This window comes from Ursus arctos, unplaced genomic scaffold (assembly GCF_023065955.2).
Source record: "Ursus arctos isolate Adak ecotype North America unplaced genomic scaffold, UrsArc2.0 scaffold_17, whole genome shotgun sequence".
Taxonomy (NCBI): Eukaryota; Metazoa; Chordata; class Mammalia; order Carnivora; family Ursidae; genus Ursus; species Ursus arctos.
Genome location: NW_026622841.1, coordinates 12,478,053 through 12,500,127, shown reverse-complemented (window position 1 = coordinate 12,500,127; position 22,075 = coordinate 12,478,053). Strand labels below are relative to the sequence as shown.

At 39.2% G+C, this 22,075-nt stretch overlaps 1 protein-coding gene across 2 annotated transcripts in view; it reads left to right on the top strand.

The window, feature by feature from the left end:
• The window catches only part of SERPINB7 (serpin family B member 7), a 54,464-nt gene that overhangs the window by 6,069 nt on the left and 26,320 nt on the right, over positions 1 to 22,075 (top strand). Inside the window, exon 1 of one of the 2 annotated variants that reach the window (XM_057313273.1) lies at positions 20,621 to 20,648. The exons of the other annotated variant lie outside the window; for it this stretch is intronic. The gene's annotated coding sequence lies outside the window, so the exon portion shown is untranslated. Of the gene's footprint in view, positions 1 to 20,620; positions 20,649 to 22,075 lie in introns of those variants that run through there. 2 annotated transcript variants of the gene reach the window in all.

Below are 22,075 nucleotides of genomic sequence, written 5' to 3'. Positions count from 1 at the left end.
TCAAATCTTCTGTTGACTTAATTAATCCCATATCTGTGGAATATAATTCATTTTATCAATATTCAGTTAAAATTTAACTTTAATAGGGTTGTTGGATTTCAACTTACTCAACAAGGAAAAAGCCACTTCTCAGAATACTCGCCAACAAAAGGAGATTGTTTAGTCCTCTTTTATTTCTGTAATTTCATTTATTGAAGGACTATTTTTAATGTCTAGTAGGATATTGTGGTGATACAACAGACACAAACATTGCCTTCTTGGGACCCAAGTGTAAAGGAGAGACACACCTTCAACAAGTACATAGATACATAGTTGGAAGCTCTTATAAATACTAAAGGGAAGGTCTCTGAGTATAGGAGGGAGGGCCGAATTTAGATTCAATGTTGAGGAAACCTCTTTGGAAAAGTGATATTTATGCCAGATATTTCAATCCTGGTGATGGAAACCTGTAAGAAATCTTTGAGGAGGAAAAAGTTAACTCTTAAATAATTAAAATATCACTATATTGGAGCTTAGGGCGTGCATTAGGTTCCTAGAGCTGCTGTAACAAACCACCACAAACTTTGTGGCTTAATTAAAGCAACACAACTGTATTCTCTTAGAGTTCTGAGGATCAGAATTCTGAAATCAGGGCGCCTGGGTGGCTCAGTCGTTAAGAGTCTGCCTGCAGCTCAGGGCGTGATCCCGGCGTTCTGGGATCGAGCCCCACATCAGGCTCCTCCACTGGGAGCCTGCTTCTTCCTCTCCCACTCCCCCTGCTTGTGTTCCCTCTCTCGCTGGCTGTCTCTCTCTCTGTGTCAAGTAAATAAATGAAATCTTAAAAAAAAAAAAAAGAATTCTGAAATCAAAGAGTCAGCAAGGCCAACACTTGCTCTGAAGACTCTAGGGAAAATCCTAGCTTGCCTCTTCCAGCTTCTGGTAGCTCTACACTTCTTTGCCTTGTAGACTCCTCATTACTATCTCTCCACATGCCATCTCCCCCCTCAGTCTCTGTGGCTGAAATATCATTCTCCTTTGTCTTATAAGGGCACCAGTCATTGGATTTAGGGCTTACCTGGGTAATTCAGGATATTTCATCTCAAGGTCCTTAACTTAATCAAATCTACAAAGACCCTATTTCCAATTAAAATCATATTCTCTTATACTGGGTGTTAAGAGTTAGGTGTATCTTTTTGGGGAAGGAATATAATTCAGTCTACTATAGGAGTGAAGAGGAGAGTGTTGGAGAAGAAGTGGGCAGTGGGCATGGCCAGATCATGGCCATGGGCCTTGTAGGCAAGATCAAGAATACAGGAAAGTCTTTGGAGAGCTCTCAGCAGGGAAGTAACATGATCTACCTTATGTCTGAAGAAAATTGTCCTGGATGATGTTAGAGATCAGATCGGAGACGGCAAGAGTGGAAGAGGTGAGGGCAATGAGGAACTATTGCCAGAGTCCAGATGGGAACTAATGGTGATTTGGATGAAGGTAGTCCATGAAGACATGATGAGAAGCAGACAGATCTGAGATATATTTTGGAGGAGGAATCAGTAGCACTTGGCAATGGATTGCATAAGTATGGGGGAGATGGAGAAATCAAAGGTCACCCTCAAAATTTTGTACTGAACAACTGGGCCAGTAGGAGTTCCATTTATTGAGATGGGGAAGGCTAGACAGGAAGAGCATGTTTGGGCATGAGGGCAAATTTGAAGGTGAGAAGTTTGAGATGAGTGTGTGATGTCTAGTAGATATTGGAATATAGGAATTAATGGAGATCTTGGGTCTGGAGATGCAACTTTGGGAGTCCCCCATGGTGGGTGACCATGGAAGTAAGGGGGTGGGTGAGATCTTCTGGAGAGAGTGTGGGAAAAGTGGGACCAGCATTTAGAGCGCAAAGCGAACAGCAGGAGCCAACAGAGGAGAGAGGGTGGGGTATGGGCCCCACTAGGCTTTCATCTGCCTCTGAAGATGTCCGAGGAGCAGGCACAAGTGCAGGAGACTTAAAGGGCTGAGTTTTGTTGGTACACTTGCCACTCACTTGTTCTGTGGTTTTGAGCATCTGTTCTCTTTACGATCAAATTCTATGAACAATATTACTTTTTAAAATAGATATGTAAAATAAGGGCATTATTAGTCTTTGCCTCTCCATGTATGAATATTCAGGAAGAGAAGAGTCATTTAACATGATGACATATTTCTCTACATTCAGTGGCGTGTTCTAGATTAATTTTTATTTTTCAATCATCACATATTTGATCATAAAACAAGAACTACATAAATAGAACGTTTTAAAATAAACATTGAATTCCTCTCATGCCTGTAATATCAGCAGATAATTGTGAATTAAGAAGTTCGTGATATTTGTTTGAGGTTAGGTCATATCCTTATTTTTAGATTCAGAAACCAAGGGAAGAGGGTCCTGCTTACTGTGGTCCAGCTACAACCCTGGGGGATCTGGTTGGTTAGTCACAGACTCGCTTTGCAATTGTGGAAAGGAGAGGAAGGATGGATGAAAATCCAGCTCTTAAAAGAAGACCAAGGGGCGCCTGGGTGGCTCAGTCGTTAAGCGTCTGCCTTCGGCTCAGGACATGATCCTGGCGTTCTAGGATCGAGTCCCACGTCAGGCTCTTCTGCTAGGAGCCTGCTTCTTCCTCTCCTGCTCCCTCTGCTTGTATTCCCTCTCTTGCTGGCCGTCTCTCTCTCTCTCAAATAAATAAATAAATAAATAAATAAATAAATAAATAAAATCTTAAATAAATAAATAAATAAATAAATAAATAAGACCAAGCACCCGAAAGAATATCACACAAATCTCTGCTATATTTATTATCAAAATGTTGATGTAATTTGAACTGCTACAGAGAGTTGTTGAAACCTTTATGTCTCCTCCATGCAGCTTTGTGCTTCAAACTTTTTTGCTACTTTTTTTTTAAATAAACATAGATAGTATGCTGACAAGTGGAAACAACTAAGACATCTTCCGGAAAGTAATTTGGTCACTAGACTAAACTGAACTATAGGCTCTCTGTGGTTATTAAATATTTAAAAATTTTCAGCCTGAAATGCTTTTATGTTTGGGATGATCTAATTTTTAATATTTTAAAAAATGGTAAATAATCCACTTTAAATTTATGAGTGGATCCAAAAAAAGCTTATTTTATTTTAAAATAATCCTGGTGAAATCACAACCAGAGCTAAATTTGGTAATGTTCAAATTCATCAGATACTTAACCTAAAGGATGATTACTTGTCCAAATTTTAAGGTGTTATGGGATGTTAAGGTGTTATGGGAATATAAAGCATTTATGTAGAACACTTTAAATAATAGAAAGTCAGAGAAAGAGGTTTGGGGTTAAAGAATCATAATGTAGGTGAGTTGCAGGTTGTAGGGATACACATTTGATCTGGGTTCAGTGAGGCAGAGATTAGTGGCCATTGGGCAAAGAAGACTATCTGCTTTCCTTTGTTAAAGATCATGTCCTTTGAACATGCACTAAGTTATTTTACTAAATGAAGGACTAATTTTTGGTGACTTAAATCCTGTCATCTCACCGTGCCATGCTTTGAGAATTCCATGACTTGGGAACATATTCCAGGCCAAGGAACCCAGAAAAGAACAAGTTTGACCTGTGTTTCTAAATGGGTCACTATAAATTGCATTACAATACAATTAGAGTTGTGTAGTATTTCCCAAGTTATGAAAACAGAAACTGCATGCCATTTATGTGGTATGAGCTGCATTGAAGGCAAGCCCAAGAGTGAAACTTAACCAGCCTTCAGGGTGAAAGAAAATTCTCCTAAGACTTGGACTCTGTTGAGTGATGGATGATCTGATACATTTGGATAAATTTTTCTCAATCACTTACAGCCGTGGTCCCAATATCTGCAGTAGAATAACGTGAACGCAGATGGGATTCGGTTAGCTAATCTGAGAAGATGCTACCTCTATTCTTCTGTAGCTCCTACCCCAATGACACTGTGTTTGGAGGTTTCACAAAGCCAAATTTGTTTTCTGTCTGATTCATATTCAAATAAGTATGGAGTGACTGAGTAGTTTGGCCCTCTGAAGGAAGTCAGGTCTCTGCTTGTTGGAATTCTGATTGTCCCTATCTCTTTCTACATTCTGTGTATGCTCTCTCCTGCTTCTCCTGAGCTGCTGATGGAAGTGTCCTGAGGAACCCTCATGCTAGTCTTCCGGGAGTGTCTATATCCAAGAACCAAGGCTGTTCTCCTTAAGGAACGCATGACTCAATATATTTTTTAAAATTACAGAAATTAATTCCACTATACTTTGTAGTGGGATGTTTTTCTTGAAAAATAAATCTAAAATTCTGTAGAAAATTTAAATGAATAAAAAGTCAACAATGTTTTGAAAGTGAAGAGCAATTTGAAGGACTTGCCTTAAATACTGAAATATACTTTTATTAAACAGTTTTAGTTGACAAAAAATAAATAGGCAAATGAATGGCATGGACTGGAACTCAGAAATAGACTGTTATATAGTTGGAATTTAGCTTGTGATGAATGGGAATCACACATATTTGGAGGCAAGAGAGTTTAAAGAGATACTAGTAGGATAATTGGTTATTATTATTATTAAATATGTAGCTCTTCATTTTATACCAAAGGATCATAGAACAAAATAAAATAAAACAAAGTAGCAAAAAACATGTGTAATTAGGTAGTGGATCTCAGAGCAAAGGGTTTCTAAACATAAGAGCAGTAGAGCAAATCACATATTTTTAATTGCATAAAAATTTAAAGTAGGAGTGGGAGGAGAGGAGGGATGAGTAGGCAGAGCAGAGAGGATTTTTAGGGTGGCGAAACTACTCTATATAATTCTATATAGTGGTGGCTACATGTCATTATACATTTGTCCAAGCCTATAGAATATACAACCAGCAAGAGTGAACTCTAATATACACTATAAACATTGGGTGATAATGATGTGTCATCATAGGTTCATCAGTTGTAACAAATTTACCACTCAGGTGGGGGATGTTGATTATGTGGGAGGCTAGGTATGAATGGGAGTAGGGTGTATATGGGAAATCTTGACCTTCCACTCAGTTTTGTTGTAAACCTAAAATTGCTCTAAAAAGTAAAGTCTGTTAAACAAAATAAACAAAATTTTTTTTGTATATGTGAATTGTCTGTTCATGTCTTGTTTACATTTTTCTATCAGGTTTTTGGTCCTTTGCCCTTCACATATTAGAAGTAGGCCTTTTGTCTGTGGTATATGTTGTTAATTTTTCAGCTTGACTTGGTTTTCAGTATTTTCTGACATGCATTAGTTTTTATTTTTATTTTTTAGTCAAATATATTAATGTTTTCTTTTATTGTCTCTGGATTTTGAGTCATCGTTAGAAAGCTTTTTTCTTCACAGAAGTTAGAGAGAAATTGACCAATATTTTTTTCTAGTACTTCCATGATTCAGTTTCTTACATTTAGATCCCTAATCCGTTTGGAGTTTATTCTTATGTATGGGGTGAGATATGGATCTAATTTTATCTTTTCCTAAATGACTACCCCATTGTCCCAGAGTTGTTTATTTAAATATCCATCTTTATTCCATATTCTATGGAATAGTCTATGGATTCTATGGATAGTCCATATCCACCTTTCTCATATTCTAATTGTCCATAGGTATTTGGGTGCAACTGTAGACTTTCTATTGATTCTTGTATGTTTCTTCTATGCTGCTACTTCATCGAATTTCTTTTATTGTTTGATTTGCTTTTATCACTGATTATCTGTGGCTTTCCAGGTATACTATTACAACATCTAAAAATACAGATAATTTAACTTATTTTTTCAATCTACTCTTATTCTTCTGATTGAGTTCTCTTGTCTAAGTGAATTTACTAATACCTTCAGTGCAGTGATGAGTAGTAGCAGAGTTTTCTTGAGCATTAAAAAATTTTTTCTATCACAAATAGGTATTGAGTGTTGTCAGTGGCTTTTTCGTCATGTGTTGAGATAATCATGATATTTTCCTTAGATTTATTAATATGGTGTATTGTAGTAATAAAGTTCCTGACATTGAACTAACCTTGCCTTTCTGTAATAAATCCCACAAGGTATTGATGTATTGTTTTTTTAATGTAGTATTGGATTGTATTTGTTAATATTTTGCTTAGAATTTTTGCATCAGTATTCATAAGTGATATGTGTCCCCTCCCTGCCCTACTATCTTCATCTGGTTTAGGTATCAGTGTTACACTTGCTTCATAGAAGGAATTGGGAAGTTTCCTTTCTTTTCAATGTTCTAGAATAACAAGCACTGGGACTATCTGGTCTTTGGAAGTTCGGTAGAATTCTGTTAAACCATCTATACCTGATACTTTCTTATAGAGTAGTTCCTTAATAATGCTCTCTATTTCTCCGATGGAAATTGGTCTGTTTAAGCTTCTCAGCTCTTATCTAGTTTTAGTAATCTGCATTTCTTTAGGAAATTGTCCAGTTCATCTTGATTTTCCAATGTATCTATATCCACCTATTTATTTATTTTCTATTTCTAACAAAAGTGTTGGAAATTGCTAGTTGTAGCATTTTCTAATAGCTGCTTTAAAATCCTTGTTAGATAATTCCTACACCTGTATCATCTTGATATTGAAATCTGTTGATCATCTTTTGTCATGTGAATTGAGATTTTCCTGGTGTTGGTACGGTGACTAATTTTGTATTGTGACCTAAACATTTTGAGTATTATGTAATGAGACCCTGGTGCCATTTAAATCTTCTCTTTTAGTAGTTTTTAACATATTTATGATCACAGAGTACATCCTGGCTCACTTTGGTGGGCTGGATTTTAATGACAGTTTAGTTGTCCAACTCTTTGCAGTGCTATTCTGGTCTGCCCCACTTTTGCATTATCCAGAGGCCTGAGTGGAACTGCACTGGAATTCACTTCTCAGAGTATTTGCTTTCTTGATTCTGTTCAGTTTTACAGATGGGTGGAACAGGGGTGTGCCTGGGACTTCACACACAGATTTAAAGGATCCTTTTTTCCATCTCCTGCCTCCAGCTCTCTAGTTGGGAGGAGGAGGGGGGACTACTTGTTTGCTGGTTATTGTACTCTTAATTTTACTTCCTTTTGGGTGGTGATAGTTGACAAGATCCCACCTCATAGACTGTGTTCTCAGTGCAAGTGGGAAGGAGTGGGGTTCTATTATCTGTGTCTGCCGCTACCACCAGTGGCCAGGCATGTGGCACTGCTTGCTTGGTGTAGGGTGGGGATATTCACTGTGGTTTCACTCCACTGTCTCTGCAGCGACTAGACCAATGGTGGGGGTGGGAGTGGGGGTGGGGGTAGGGGTGTTGATTCTCTCATGACATCTGCCTATAATTGGATGGGTAGAGTCTAAAAGGCTCTGTCCTGCAGGGTTGCCCTCTTCCTAGACCTCTGGCTAGAGAGAAAAGGCTTTCCTTGAAGATTTTTTTCCTGTCCCTGTTAGGAGTCCCAGAGTATTGGAACTCAGGCTGGGATGTACAGGGTGATAAAGAACCAGGAAATTTAACACTAAGTTGACCCTCCAGTCCTGAGGTTCTAGGCATTCTTCATTCATTTTTTCTCCTTTCAGAGTCTTCTCATAGTTCCTTTATGGCCTTTGTCCAGGGATTTTAGTTGTAATTTGTAGGGAAAAATAGGGTGTGGTATGTTTTTCCTATTTTGACTGGAACTGGAAACCATCGTCATTAATTTTTTTTTTTTTATAATGTCAGTATCAACTTTCCCTTTCACCCAGGAGTGAATGGAAGGATTTTAACTATCTGTGTGGAAGAGTCTTTTGTGCTTTGTTTTTGTTAGTAAACTCTAGTTTTGTTGCAATGTGATCAGAAGGTGTTGTTTGAAGTATTTTCCCTTATTGAAATTATTGATGGATGCTTTCTTTGTGATGCCATATATGATCAATTTCTATGGATAAGCCATGGGTATTTGAGATGAGTGTATTCTCCAGTATCAGGGTATAGAGTTCATAGATATCCATAAGATTTACTCTGATGACTATGTTGTTTTAATCTTTTAGCATCTGGCCTTATTTTCTTTTCATTCCTCTCTCTCACGCACATATACACACACCCCACAGAATGTTACCAGAACAAAGGGGATGATAGTCTCATGAAATGTAATCAGAGTGGGAGAAAAGCTGAACTTCCAAAAGATGTGCATGCACTTTGCATGGTGGGGAGGAGTGGGTGGGTCTCCTGTCACATGGTGTTCCGTGGATGGGGAGAGTATGGACTTATGCAAAAGAGGAAGGGGTGAATGGAAAGTGGGGCATAGTTGTGGTGAGGATTCGTGATATAGGGAAGGATGGTTAGCTGCTGCTCTGAGTGAAAGTTTGGAGATGGGAAGAGATATCTAAAAAGGATCTAGGAGGGACTTTTTATGTGGCATGCTTTGTGAAATCTTTAGAATGGTCTCTTTAAGGAAGCCTAAATACATGGAATGGGATGTGTGTTTTCTTTGAATGTGACTTTTTGCACAAATTGGATCCCAGTGGTCCCAGTTTTTATTCTCAGTTTGTTTATATTTTATCCATAATTAAATTAACATGATTTGAAATGAAATGACCATAACAAAAGAAATTTTAAACTATTTCCTTTATCTTCGTAGACTTGTCTTTCGTTTATACTCATTTAATATGTTCTTTATGTTTCATATACCCTGCACATAGTTTTTTTCTTTAAAGACCAGAATCTCTATATGCTTGACACCTCCACTCAAAAAGGCACCCATCTTTAAAGGTTTACATGGATTGGGAAAGTATTACTCCAAAATGGTGAGGAAACAACTCTGAGTTGAATTGGTTTACTTTAGTTTCCTATGAGATCATATGGGATTCTCTATTTCTCATAGACCCTTATGAGAACTGATGAGCTGCTAGCTATGAAGCAGAAATCTATGTTGGGCACATTCATGCATAAATCAAGATGGCAGCCATATTAACTTCTGACTTCTGACTCAGAATAAGTCTCAGAGGGAGCAATGGGGGATGCTTGCAGAAAAGCCAGAAGTACCCAGGAAGAAATTAGGGTTCAATAAGAAAAAAAATCCCAAGCATCCTGGGATATAGTTCCAAATGTTTCTTTTTGGGGGGGAGGGGGCGGTTAGGGGCAGAGGGATAAGGTGAGGGAGAGAAAGAATCCCAAGCAGGTTCCACGCCCAGAACAGAGCCCAACACGGGGGTGGGTCTCACAACCCTGAGATCATGACTTGAGCTGAAATCAAGACTCTGATGCCTAACCAATGGAGACACCTAGGCGTCCCCCAAATGTGTCTTATTTTAAAAAAGCACAAACTTCTGAGTCCCAGTTTTCTCATACTATAAAATGGGAGATTTAGATTTAAGTGATCTCTAAAATTTCCTTTAGTTCATTATGTATCTATCTTAAATAAAGGCAGAATTGGATTTATATTTACCTCCCAGGTCACTGAATTCACAAATTTAATTAAAATCAAAGTGAAGATCTTAAAATTACACTGCAAGTAGAGGAATGTAGCTAGAATATAGTTTTAATGAGCCTAGTGAGAACCAGAACCATGATGTTAATGGATGAGAAAATAAAAGGTTATAGAAAAACTAAATACAGGTTTCCCTTGCCAACCTTTTGTAAGCTGGGATGGCCTGAAGCAAAGCAATTATATTAATTTATATGGAAAAATATCTGAGTGTTCCCTGATCCCAAAATAACCTCTCTCAGGCATTCCTGATACCTTAGGACACAGATACAAAATAAATGGAGACAAAGCCCAGATGCTCACAGATGCAGTTCACAGTGCTGGGGCTGCTGCTGAGATGCCCAGTGTGGTTCCCGGGGAAGGACCCTGTGGTACCCCTCTCCCTGCTGCTCAGGGTGGTGGTGGGGGGATGCCGGCAGGGAGGAAGCGGCAGTGTGCTGCCCCTACAGTGGCTGTGGATCCTGGAAAACAAACACTGAACACTGTTTTCATTTTTTACTTTTTTTCATAAAAAAGAAAATCCTCTTTGGATTTATTTTGGTTAGCAAAAACAGCTACTAATGCAGGTCTTTCATAAAGCCAAGTGGCTTAATGCAAACTTTTGAGAAGTGGGTGATGCCTATACATCATTTACATTCAACTTTGCCACTGAAATTGATCAAAGCTTAATGAGCCCGGGATTATATTTCATGAAAAATATTTTTCATGAAAGATGATGATATTCAAGTTAGGGTGAAAAAATAATTCAGGAAATCCAATGGGACCAATTATTACATTTATTTGGGAAGTTGGCATTCTTAGATGGAAAAGTGGAGTCTCATATGCTTCTTAAGATACTAGAACTGGGGGCATCTGGGTGGCTTAGTCGGTTAAGCGCCAGACTCTTGATTTCCGCTCAGGTCCTGATCTCAGGGTCTCAGGATCAAGCCCTGAGTTGGGCTCTGTGCTGGATGTGGAGCCTGCTTGAGATTCTCTCTCTCTCTGCCCCTCCTCCTGCCCCTCTCCTCTAGTGCACACATGTGCACTCTCTATGAAAAAAAGAAAGAAAGAAGGAAAGGAAGAAAAAGAAAGAAAGGAAGAAAGAAAGAAAAGAAAAGAAAGAAAAAGAAAGAAAGAAAGAAAGAAAGAAAGGGAAAAAAGAAAGAAAAGAAAGAAAGGGAGAGAGAAAGAAAGAGAAAGAAAGAAAGAAAGAAAGAAAAAGAAAGAAAGAAAGAGAAAGAAAGAAAAAGAAAGAAAGAAAGAAAGAAAGAACGAACGAACGAAAGAAAGAAAGAAAGAAAGAAAGAAAGAAAGAAAACTAGAACTGGATTTTATTTGGGAAATCTCCCTGTCTCAGTCTGTTCATAAGTATCAGAGAACTTAGAGTTCAAATAGGAAAGGTTATTAATAAGCCATGATGATGACTCAGTTCTTTGGGAACTTACCATTCATTATTCTGTTGTTTGTGGCCGTAAGGATGTGACAAAATGACATGGTGCAAATGAGTGGAAACCGATAAGGCCTCCAATATTTGAAATTCTGATGAGAAGAGATTGTAGGAAGTTCCAATGACTGCATTCATTTAAATGTCTGAGGAGAATACTCCATCACGGTATTTATGGCCAGGTGAGAGCTAAGATTATTCATTTCGAAAATAAAAGAGGGAAGAAGAAAGTGGAGGAGGTAGAGCCAGAAGGAAAGATAGGGTAAATATTGACATGTAAATAGGAGATGTAGACTAATGGAATTCTTCTGTGCCCTGCCCATCCTGCAACAACGAAGAAGACATCAAAAAATAAAAATAGACCTAACATTCAAGCATTTAGGATGAATTAACCATGACACAACATGAAATTAAGCCATGGAACTTGCTGCTGCAAGGTTTTATTCAAATACATAACTTAGATTAGAGGATTAGATTCGTTAAACACAGTCTGTAACAAAATATCCATGTCTGCAATTCAGAACGAACGAAAAAACACCAAGCCAAAAGAAAAGCAAATGACTTAAGCTTCCAGAGAATATTCTAATCTGTTTTAGGATGTGTAGGAAATTTCCCTTAAGTGATATTTTATTGCTATTCTTATTGATGGTCGTTAGTAATAACCTCCAAAAGTAGCGTTGCTGAGTAAGAGACAGAAGCGATGGAGAGTGAATTCATTGCTTTTCAAAGGAAGTAGCCATAACTCTATTGTAACACCGGATTTTCCCCATCTCACTTGCATAAAGAGAAACTTCAGGGAGAAAAGGTAAAACAATCGTATGTCAGTAAACAGGAGACAATTGAGTGTAGTGAGAAGAACAAGCATTTTGGAGGTCTGCAGGTCTTCCTTCCAGTTTTCCTCCTATTCTCTCACCTCTTGCTTCTGCCTTTCCACACGCCAATCTGTTCTTTCCTACTTATTCAATAGAATTGAATCCTTGCCAACCCACTAGTGAGAATTCAGCAAACACCTGGATTGCAGAATATAAACGTGAAATGAAAGGCAGGTCTTGATGAGACCATTTGTAGACCTCGGATTATTACCTGCATGCTCCAGGAGCTCACTGAGCAGTACCTGATGATGAAGATGATGACTTTTGTTGTGGGGGAGAGGAAACAGTCCAAAATACAAAAGCGCAGTCCTCAGGGGCCTCCCGCAGGCCTCTCCTGTTGAGCTATTGAACTTGACCTGCATGCAAATGCTGTAAGGCACCCAAACTGGTCTCTTTCCCCTTCGGGCAGTCAGGACATGAAATGTATATTTCTGTTTTTAGGGACTATGTATTCTTTTTTTTTTTTTTTACCTTGATTTAATTGTATGCTATTGCTCTCTTCATAGACCATCCTTCCAACTGAAATTTTTAAATTTTATTTTATTGTTTATGGAATTTTTCAAGCACAGGCAGAAAGAGAGAAAATAGTCTACAACAAACCCTCTATCCATCAGCCAGATTCCACAGTAAGCAACCCGTGGCGAGTCTCGTTTCATCTGTATCCTTTGTTTCATCTCTACTCCTTTCTCATTCTGCCACAACATGGGATTATTTTGAAACAAATCCTTAACAAGGTATCCTTTTTAATGCTTTCGGGTCTTTCTGATGTGAACATCCTCTCCTGGAGTAGCCTTCCCACTTCTCTTCATTCTAAACGTCTCTGTTCTCCAGAACCCGGCTCTTCTGCATCATCCGTGCTGCCAGCACGGTGCTTCAGCCTGCAAGGGTCTCAGCCTCTTTAAACTCTACACACTTAGGCTCTGTATAATTTGTTATGCCGCTCTCTAGTTCTCATTTTCTAAATGTATTTTCATGTCTTTTAACCCTAAGTATACTGAAAATTCCATGAAGACAGGGATTTTTTTTCATTCTCTATTCATGTGCTTTTATAGTACCTACTTTAGTATCTGACTAACGGAGGGCACATGATAAAGAGTTTTTGTTCTGTTCTTTGGAAAAATCCTCACTAATCTCGAGGCCATTCCCCTTTCAGAGCACCACTCTAGATCCACACCCTTTCCTACACCCTTTAGTATTAGTATTCTGTCACCGCAGAAACGGTGTATTCTTAGCCCAACTACAGAGCTCTAACCAGGGTTTATAGCCTCCTCAACCCATACCTCATATAATCCTGCATTTACTCCTAGTACTTGCCTCAAACCCTTCTCAAGTGGAAGCTATTTCCTATGATCTCCTTGTCTGAGGGCAGGAGGAGAAGGTAAGAGCTTTTCTCTGGCTCCCCACCAACATTTTCAGAGCATTTTTCATCTTCTTCTACTGCCCTTTCTCCTTTGAAAATCTAAACACCTACATCCACCCTTTCCCTCCCAGCCTGGCCCATCTATCAGGCTCTTAGTTATGTCCTGAGAACTCTAGAGGACTTGGGCATCTGGGTCTTAGTTACTATTTGTGATCTTTCTTTCCAGGTGTCCCTGGCTTGAACATTCATGTTGGTATACCATCTGATACCTGGCCTCTTGTTTTCCTCCACAGGCCACTCCTCTGAGCGCATGTGGACCTTGTTAGCGGCTGGAGAGGATCCACTTCTAGAGTTTTGAGCTCTTTACCCCAGTCACACTTACTGACCTTTGTGTGGCCCACATTCCCATTAAACATGCTTAATAACATTTTGTCTTCCAGCATAATAATGTGCATAGTCTTATGGTTCATCTTCCAGGTAGCCTGCCAAGGCTCACCGTGCTCGCTGCAGGTACAGGAGTTTGGGGCAGGAGCCTCATGTGCTGATGTCCATTGTTCTGCAACCGTCTCTGCTCTGGGAAATTGGGAAGAAGGTCATACTCTCTCTTTACTATGCTCTGTTGAACCTGGGCTTCAAGGTCTACCATTTAAACTGCACTGTCATTGACACTAAATTCAATTCAACATAACCTGCATTTATAATTCAAAACCCAACCTTTTTGTTTTTTTTTCTCTGTGCTGCTCTTGGGCTTCCTGTTGTTACTGCAGAAAAGTCATGTAGCCCTACTACTTGATTCTTCTTCAAATATTTAATTTTTAGCCACAGCTGATTGCGGGGCCTTTTTAAGTCCCTTTAGGGGTCTGGATCCTTGCTTTGCCTATCTCATAAATGTAGAAATTTCTCAGGGGGCCTTACCAATGAGCTTTTATTTTCCTTACCTTTGTCTGGTGATCTCATTCATAGTTTTAATTACCATCTAGGTGTCAAAGACTCTGAATTAGTGTCTGTCTCACCAACCACCTCTTTTATATACAGACCTGAATTTCCAACTACTTTTCCAGCTGGGTGTCCTATGGGCATCTCAAATTCAGTATATCAGAAGCAGACCCTGTTGTCTCTTCTTCTGTCCCATGTACTCTTACTGCTGGATTCTTTGTCTCTGTGGATGGCATTGTCATCCATCCAGGCAGCAGAGCCTGCCGTGCCTCCACCCCTCCACACCTCCTCACTAGGTGTTTGCCAGTTATTCCCAGAACACATCATGTCCACTAGTTCCCATGCGCCTTTACTCGGCTGTTCTCTCTCCCTGGAATACTTCTCATTCTCATTTCTCAAGATTCAGATCAGTTGCTTGCTCATTTGTGAGACCTACTTAAGACTCCCACTTCCAATCAATTATTTCTCTCTCAGAGCTCCCGCTTGTTTGCTTTTCTGTCATAACACTTATTTTACCCTAGGTCATTTCATTAATTCAATAGCATTTATTAATGCTGAATATAATATCAGACACTGTCATATACTTGAGGGAAGAAAGAGGAATGACTTTGGTCAAGATAGATTACTTTATTTCCCAGCCCTCTGTTGGAAAAGGTGGGCATTTTATTCACTTTAGTGTATGCCTTTAAAGAGAAGATATGCCTAGCAGTTTATTTGAGGATAGTAACAGGAGAATAAGCTTCAGATAAAACCTTCATATAAAATGTTAAAGATTGAAAGTGCAGTAATAATAGTAAAGACAATGTAGACATATTTGGGTCATATTATGTGCATACTTACAATTGTTAATTTAATTGAGGCAAGAAGCCTATCAAAAGGATGTTTATGCATGGGTATCAATGGGCATCATGGGTGAGTGAAAAAGAACAAAACAAAATGGAAGAATCTCTGTTATTCACCTGGTCCCAAGGATAAACATCAGCCGAAGAAACTATTGAGATGATAAATCCCGGGAGATGCAGCTCTGCCAGGTGCCTGGTAATAAAGTATAGTATGAGTGATGAAGGGACCTTCTTCCCATTTCTTCATGGGACCAAATGAAGGTGTTGAACCCCCCTCCTTGACAATTGTGAGGACACCAGGAAATAATATTCTTGGTGGGGACATCGGTGCTCCTTCATTGAGCAGTAACAAAGGCGAGGGATCCTCAAGGATCCTTGAGACTGAGGATGTTGATGAAGGTACCAGAACAGAAGAGAAATACGGAAGGCTTATATGGTGGCTCTAGCTGGTGAGCAAACTTCTTTCCTTGGGAACCCTCAAACATCATACCAGGCTTCAGTCCTGGGTAAATAAGTGAGGACAAGAGACAGTCAAATTTAGGTTATTAAAATTCATGTGACCTCATCTGTACTCATGAACTGGTAAGGCCTATGGAAATTTGGGTTATCATTGGATGGCAAGGGAGGAGAATTGATGTGACATGCCAGTTCCCATGGCCGAACTTCCTTCTCAGACTTCTGTCACTTTGGGATTGGTTAGTTCTAAATAGACTATTGCAAACACAGTAGTAGGAGGGTTGTCTGAGTTAAGGTGGAGCAGAAAACATTGGTGAGAAGAACTTTAGTTATGGTTGACTCCTGGTAATTCCGGGAGGATTATCCAGTTTATGTGTCACTTGGATCCCTTACCTTTTACCTCCTGGCTGTTTTACCCTTGAAAGTACTTTATGCCTACAGTAGGCAGATGACAGAAAGAATATAGAGCTAAACTTATATTTCAGCTCCATGCAATCAGAACACGGAGAATAGGAAATCCATTTGTAATCCTGTTTTCTGTATTAACAACACCCTTCTCCACCAGAAAATTTATTGAAACTACTAAATCAAAATAAGTTTCAGGGATTTTTTTGTGACTTTATTTTTCTCTACTATTATGGCACTCATAAACCATCATGGAAGTAAACAATGACTGTTTAATTTTGGATAAGCTAGCTGGCTCTTCTTCCTTGGAAAGAAACAAAACTAGATAACATTGACAAGCCACTGTGAGATTGTGGCACCTTCGGTTTCCAGTAGCTTTTTAAAGTAGAAGACCCAGTCATTTGGGTAAGCATTGGCTGTCTGCTGGAAAACGTTCAGCCAAAAGAACCAGGCTTGCAGTTCCTTCCATGCACAGCAGATGCAGGTAGCACAGAGCTCAACCATGTGATGCTAGTACTGGGACTGGAAGGGATGGTGGTATGTTTGTTTGGCTTTTGTTTTGTTTTGTTTCTTTTGTTGTTGTTGTTGTTGTTGTTGTTGTTGTGTTTGGTGGGCAGCAAAGCAAAGTTTATTGAGCCAGAGCAAAGTGATAGTACAAAGCTCCGGAGGAGGGAAGGAGGTCTGAGAGGGTTGCCCTGTGTGGTATGTTCTAATGGCAAAGTTGTCAGCAACCAATTGGCCCTAACCTACCTTTGCCTACACATGGCCACTTATGAAGGGGCAAACCCATTTCAATGAACTGTAGCCTGTATTATAGTGGGGAGGATCTAGATGTTGCAGATGTGGCTTTCCATTCATTGCCAGATCAGAAGGGTGGAGAAGAGTCTGGCCAGGTGACAAGAATGAACTAACACCCCAAGTTTCAGCTTCTCTCTGAAGCTGCTCAGTTCAGGTAAGCATCTAGAGAAGCCAAGTGAGATTACAAACCCAACACATGCGTTTCTGGAAAATTCCAGGCCAGAAAAAACTGGGATGAAGAGGAAGTAGGAGAAGGATGGAGGACAGTACAAAAAGAAGCCAGTTAATATAGTTTGAGGTCCAGATGAACATCTGAGTTTGAGGAATGCTGAAGATACTGTATTAAATTCTATTTTAGGTTCTTATGCTAAGCACATCTACACAGGATAAGGTTGAAAGGAATTAGACTACAAGAGGTCAATGACAAGTTGCAATAAAATTTCATACAAAATTCACAGAAGCCCCTGATATCTTGCTTTAGTTTACTGAGGATCCCTCTCACAAACAGAGGGTATGTTTTGAGACAGGCTAATGAATACTGTAGATCCTGAAATTTTTTTGCATACTTACATTAAAAACATTGGCATTGTAAAGAAGAGAGATGAGCAATTCCCCCTTTAAATCTGATTTGCATACAAACTGAGTGAACCCCATAAAGATTGCCTTAGTCACATACTATTTTGAAACTTGGTGCAAAGGCTTAATGCTTAATAGCTTCTTTAGGGACCGTGCTTACTCTGAGTCACAGGAATCCATCCCAGAAGCTAAGTCTACATATCAATAAGCAGTTGCTGGGGCAGGGAGGGTGTAGACTGCACCTATGGACAGGCTTTAAAACTAATTCTAAGGTTTCTAGGAAAATATTAAGCTTAGAAATGCTTGTTTCTTTTTATTCGACAGTGGTAAATCAGGCTTTCAGCACCCCTCTTCTTTGTCCCCTTCCTAAGTGCCTTGAAAAACATGTAGGCCTGACCGGTCCAGAGTGGTGTGGAAACACTTTCTTTGTGAATGAGAATGCATCACTTTGAGAAAGGAGATCAGTTTCATCACTCTGTGTGTGTGTGTGTGTGTGTGTGTGTGTGTGCGCGCGCGCGTGCGCGTGCGCCAGGGGGCAGGTGTGAATGCATTATTGATTTGCATATTCAAAGGCTGCCTCTGTTTCTGCCGCTGTAGGTGAGAGGTACGCTCACTGCTGAATCTCAAGAAACATGTAAAAAATGGCCGATGATCACATGCCGAGGTCTGAAATCTCTCCAGGTCACTTCTCTGGAGGGATTGCTAGGTTTGGGGGGTTCCTGGAGGGAACACTGGGACGCCTGGTCTCCCATCATGCTCCATGTCTGTCTGGTCTGTCTCCAGTCTTATTTCGCATCCTATTCTTTACCTCACTGCCACTGTGTTTATCTTCAGCGCAGGGTCCCCTGCCCATCCTCCATCAAAATCTGCCCTCAGGAATAGACCAGTTATCAGTTATAAGCAATGCACTTGATCCTATTTCTGAGATATTTTATTTCCTTATATATTTTGATTGACTTTTTAAAATTATGAAATATAACTTGGATACATAAAAGTGCATTCAATATGTGCATACAATTTAATGAATAGAACATTGCCAATATCTCTGAAGCCTCCCTCCTCATCCTTTTACCAAAAACCTTCCCTCCCCGTAAGAGGTAAGTAGAGCTTGTAAAGACAATCATTCGCTTAACATAGTCTGCCCACTTATGTAAGCATCCTTAAAAATACAATTTTGCCTGGCCTGATCTCATAAAGAGAATCGTAATGTGTGTATTCTTTTGTGCTTCTCTTCGGACTGTGGCTTGGGACCCCATGTGTCCTGTCATGGTGATTTCAGGCATGAGCAGATGAGGATGTATTTTGGGTGTCAGCAATACATTTTGTGTGTCTCAAGATAGTTTGAATTGAATGACCATGACCTGGTGTGGAGCACAGTTTTGAGGTGTGCTAGATAAGCAGTGGTCTGCGAACTGTGGCTGAAGGGAGGAAATGTGTCCCAGTGGGTGTCCCACTAGGACTGAGGGGGTCCTGGGATGTGGGACTTCTGGCGCTCAAACCAAGAAAGTCTCAGGCAAATTGGAACCAATTGAGCACCCTGGTTCTTCGTTCACACCTCAATCTCCATGCCAACAGAGGTCCCTTCCCCACCTCTTAACTCTGAGCTTGCACTCCCAACTGCCCATTATTCCTAAAAGCGCTCTCCATTCCTCCCATGATGAAACTGCCCATGTATTATTTATCATTGTATTATTTTCAGAGGGATAGAACTATCACACTAGAGAGATAATAGCAGGGAAACCCCAGATTCCAGAAGGTAAAATGCTATATTCAAACAGTTGAGGTGATCCAACTTCTTATGTTGTATGTAATCACATAGAATATAATAGAGCCAGGACAAAGTGAGCGTGGAGGGGATTAAAATTATTGAGGGCCTCTCCCACACCATACGCTATGGTGGTATAGATACACAGTATATATGGTGTAGTATACAGTATCTCCAGATGTATGCATACATTCATATGTCTTTAAATAAAGATAGAATCGAACTGAATTCTGATTTTATGGATAGAAAAATGGGGGCTCAGAGAAACTGAGTTATTGGCTCAAGGTCGTATGGCTAGTGGAGTTCCCAAGCTGGAACTTAACCCTAGATCTAGTATTTTATCCTTCATCTATTGGGAGTTTAGATATGACTAAGCAGTGAGGAGTCAAAATGAGACCACAGAGCTGATCAAGTAGACCAGCAGTGCCCTCTTCCCTCCCCCTCCCACCCTGCTTCTCACATAACAGGAAAAACAACTCTCAATGCTTTTGTTTTTAAAATCACTTAATTGAAGTATGATTGATTGTGGTGGTGATTTCATAGGTGTATACTTATCTCCAATCTCAAGTGCTTTTAATGCTGGTTTGTATCTTCCTCCAGACATCTAAATACCATGCTAATGCTGCTCTTTTTTGCATTTTATTTTAAAGACTAACACTATAGACTTCCTTTCATGGAAGGAAGATGTGCGTCTTGGATACCCTATATTCCCTACCCGACTCCTACCCACAGTTTCCTCCAGGTATCCTTACAGAGACATATCATGAGTCTTCTTTAGCTCAATACTTCATATTTAAATCATTACAACTAAGAGAATATTACCCTCAGCTGAGCTTTAAAGTGTAGTAGGCTACACATTTCACTGTGTAATCTTTGTTTTCCCTTAAGTTAGTAATTGTATTTTTTTCCTAATTTTTTTGTTTGTTTAGTTTTCAGTGTTTCTATCACTAGCTTATTCGTCTTCTGGTGGAGGTAGGTCTCTCCCCATGTGTTCAATATGTTCAAACACATCTATCCCTCTAATAGGATATTCACCTTAGAGAACCTTAAACGATCAGGGTATTCCCTTCTAGCATTAAAACATGCCATTAAAATGAAGGCAGGGCGGGCAAACGCTTGTAGGAATAACGTATAAGGTAAAGTCAGAAACACTACGTAAAGTAAAACCTGGGGGGTTGTGAAAGAGTGAGCTCACCTGCTGCCCTCAAGTACAGGAATCATGTCTCTGAGCCAGAGCAGTGCTTGCTGCTGCCACTCTGTCCCCCAGCTCTTTGCCTGTCCCCTTCTCTAGGGGGCTACTGAGGCCCTTCTAGGTGAGTCTCTGCAGTATTTCTTGTTAGATACCAAAATCCGAGGAGGAGGTGGAATCCAACAAACAGCAATAACAAAATCAGTGGTTGAATCTGAAAAGCATGCCTTTCTCTATAGAAAAATACCAGGTGTAGCACATGTGAGTATTTACATATACTACATAAAAATACTGATGTTAATATCAAATTAAATAAAATTTCATGCTAAATTATACTTACTAAAACATCTACTTTGACTACTTTGACTTGGATCTGTAGCACATAGGCTACACATTTCTCTTAATTTGCTTTATAAAGGACCTTAACATGATTACATTTTAATGCCATTATTTAAAACTTCCATGGTCATCACAAAAGGAAATAGGGAGTGTCTGCGTCAGAGGCTTTATATTTCAGAGTAATGCAAGGAACTCTCAGACTCACCCAACCAGCTGCTAACTTCCTCTATGAAGAGAGAAAGGTAAATATTTCTGAAGCCCGTAACTTAAAGTCTGGCCAGACACTTTGAATGAGAGAGACAAAGAGGGCAAGAGAGACACAGAGAGAGAGAACAATGGCTGTTTGTACCTGAGGGTCTGAACTCAGCAAACAATATCAGAATCATTGCCTAGTCCTGCCCTCAGCTTTCTCTGTCTTAGGGCTTGTCTACGGCTGACTTTGTGTGGTGTCGCCGGGAGAAGGGCAGGCAGCACCGTGCAGGGGATCAGAGACAGCTGAACACCTCATATTCCATTCTGGAATAGATAAATAGCACTTGGGGAATTATGTACAGATCTAGATTCTGTATTTCCAGTGTTCTTATTTTAGGCATTATAGGTTAGAATTTTTAAATACAGCATAGGAAAAGCTAAGTTTTGAGATTAGAATTGAACTTTAAAAATCACATAGCATGGTGTTTGTCTGCTTAGGGATTTATCTAAATTTGAAACCAGATTTTAAGAGAAATGGAAAGATTTGAAAATACTTCTGCAGAGAAGTAGATATTGATAGCATTACATTTGACTTATATGATAAAAATGAAAATTAAGCATGCTCGATAGTAGTTACTCACTTTTCCCCCAATATGTGTATTTAATTCAGTAAATACAGGAGTTTTTGGTGTGTTTTTTTCCTTCAATAATGTACCATGAAATAGGATTACTTTTCCTTGTATGGACAAAATTATCCTGAGATTAGGTAATATTTTGATCAAACACTAAGGGCACATAATTTATCAATCAAGTATAGGATGTTTAGATCCATAAAATATCATTATAATTTCATGGACTTTTTTTTATTGTGTTTGTCCCTAGTTTTTCCTATGCTTTATTTAAAAATTATTTTTCTTGCCTTTTGTTAGACTTTTAAAAAAGCTTTAGTGAGAACATATGTATTCTTTTGTTTTGCCGTGAAAAATGTTGACTATAGGAAGGAAGGGGTAAAAAATCTTGGATTAAAATATACCACAAGTAAACAAATAAGCTCTGAGTTCCCGTGGGGTTTTAGATTCTCAAGGTAGATGCTTGGGATTTAAAAACCTTCAGGAATCTTTGTTAATTTGTGTTAACTTGAAAATTATATATTACATATCTGTATAATAAACTACAATATTTGTGTAAAGAATGTAAGAATACAGTATTTTTTAGTGGGATGAAAAATTAATCTGGAGCCAAGTTCTTAACTGATTTGGAAATCGTGTTCCTTCGCTGCTGTGTCTGGACAATGGCTTCCTGGGTCCTGGGTAGTATCATACTGATACCTTCTGTGGCTTAACATAATTTATTTTCCTTTTTCATTTCCTTTAGTTATTTAACTGGGACCCAAATCATTGGATACTTTTGGATGGCTTGTTTGAATTTAATTTATTTCTCTTGGTGCTTGTTTATTATTTTCTTTAAAGTTGCGATA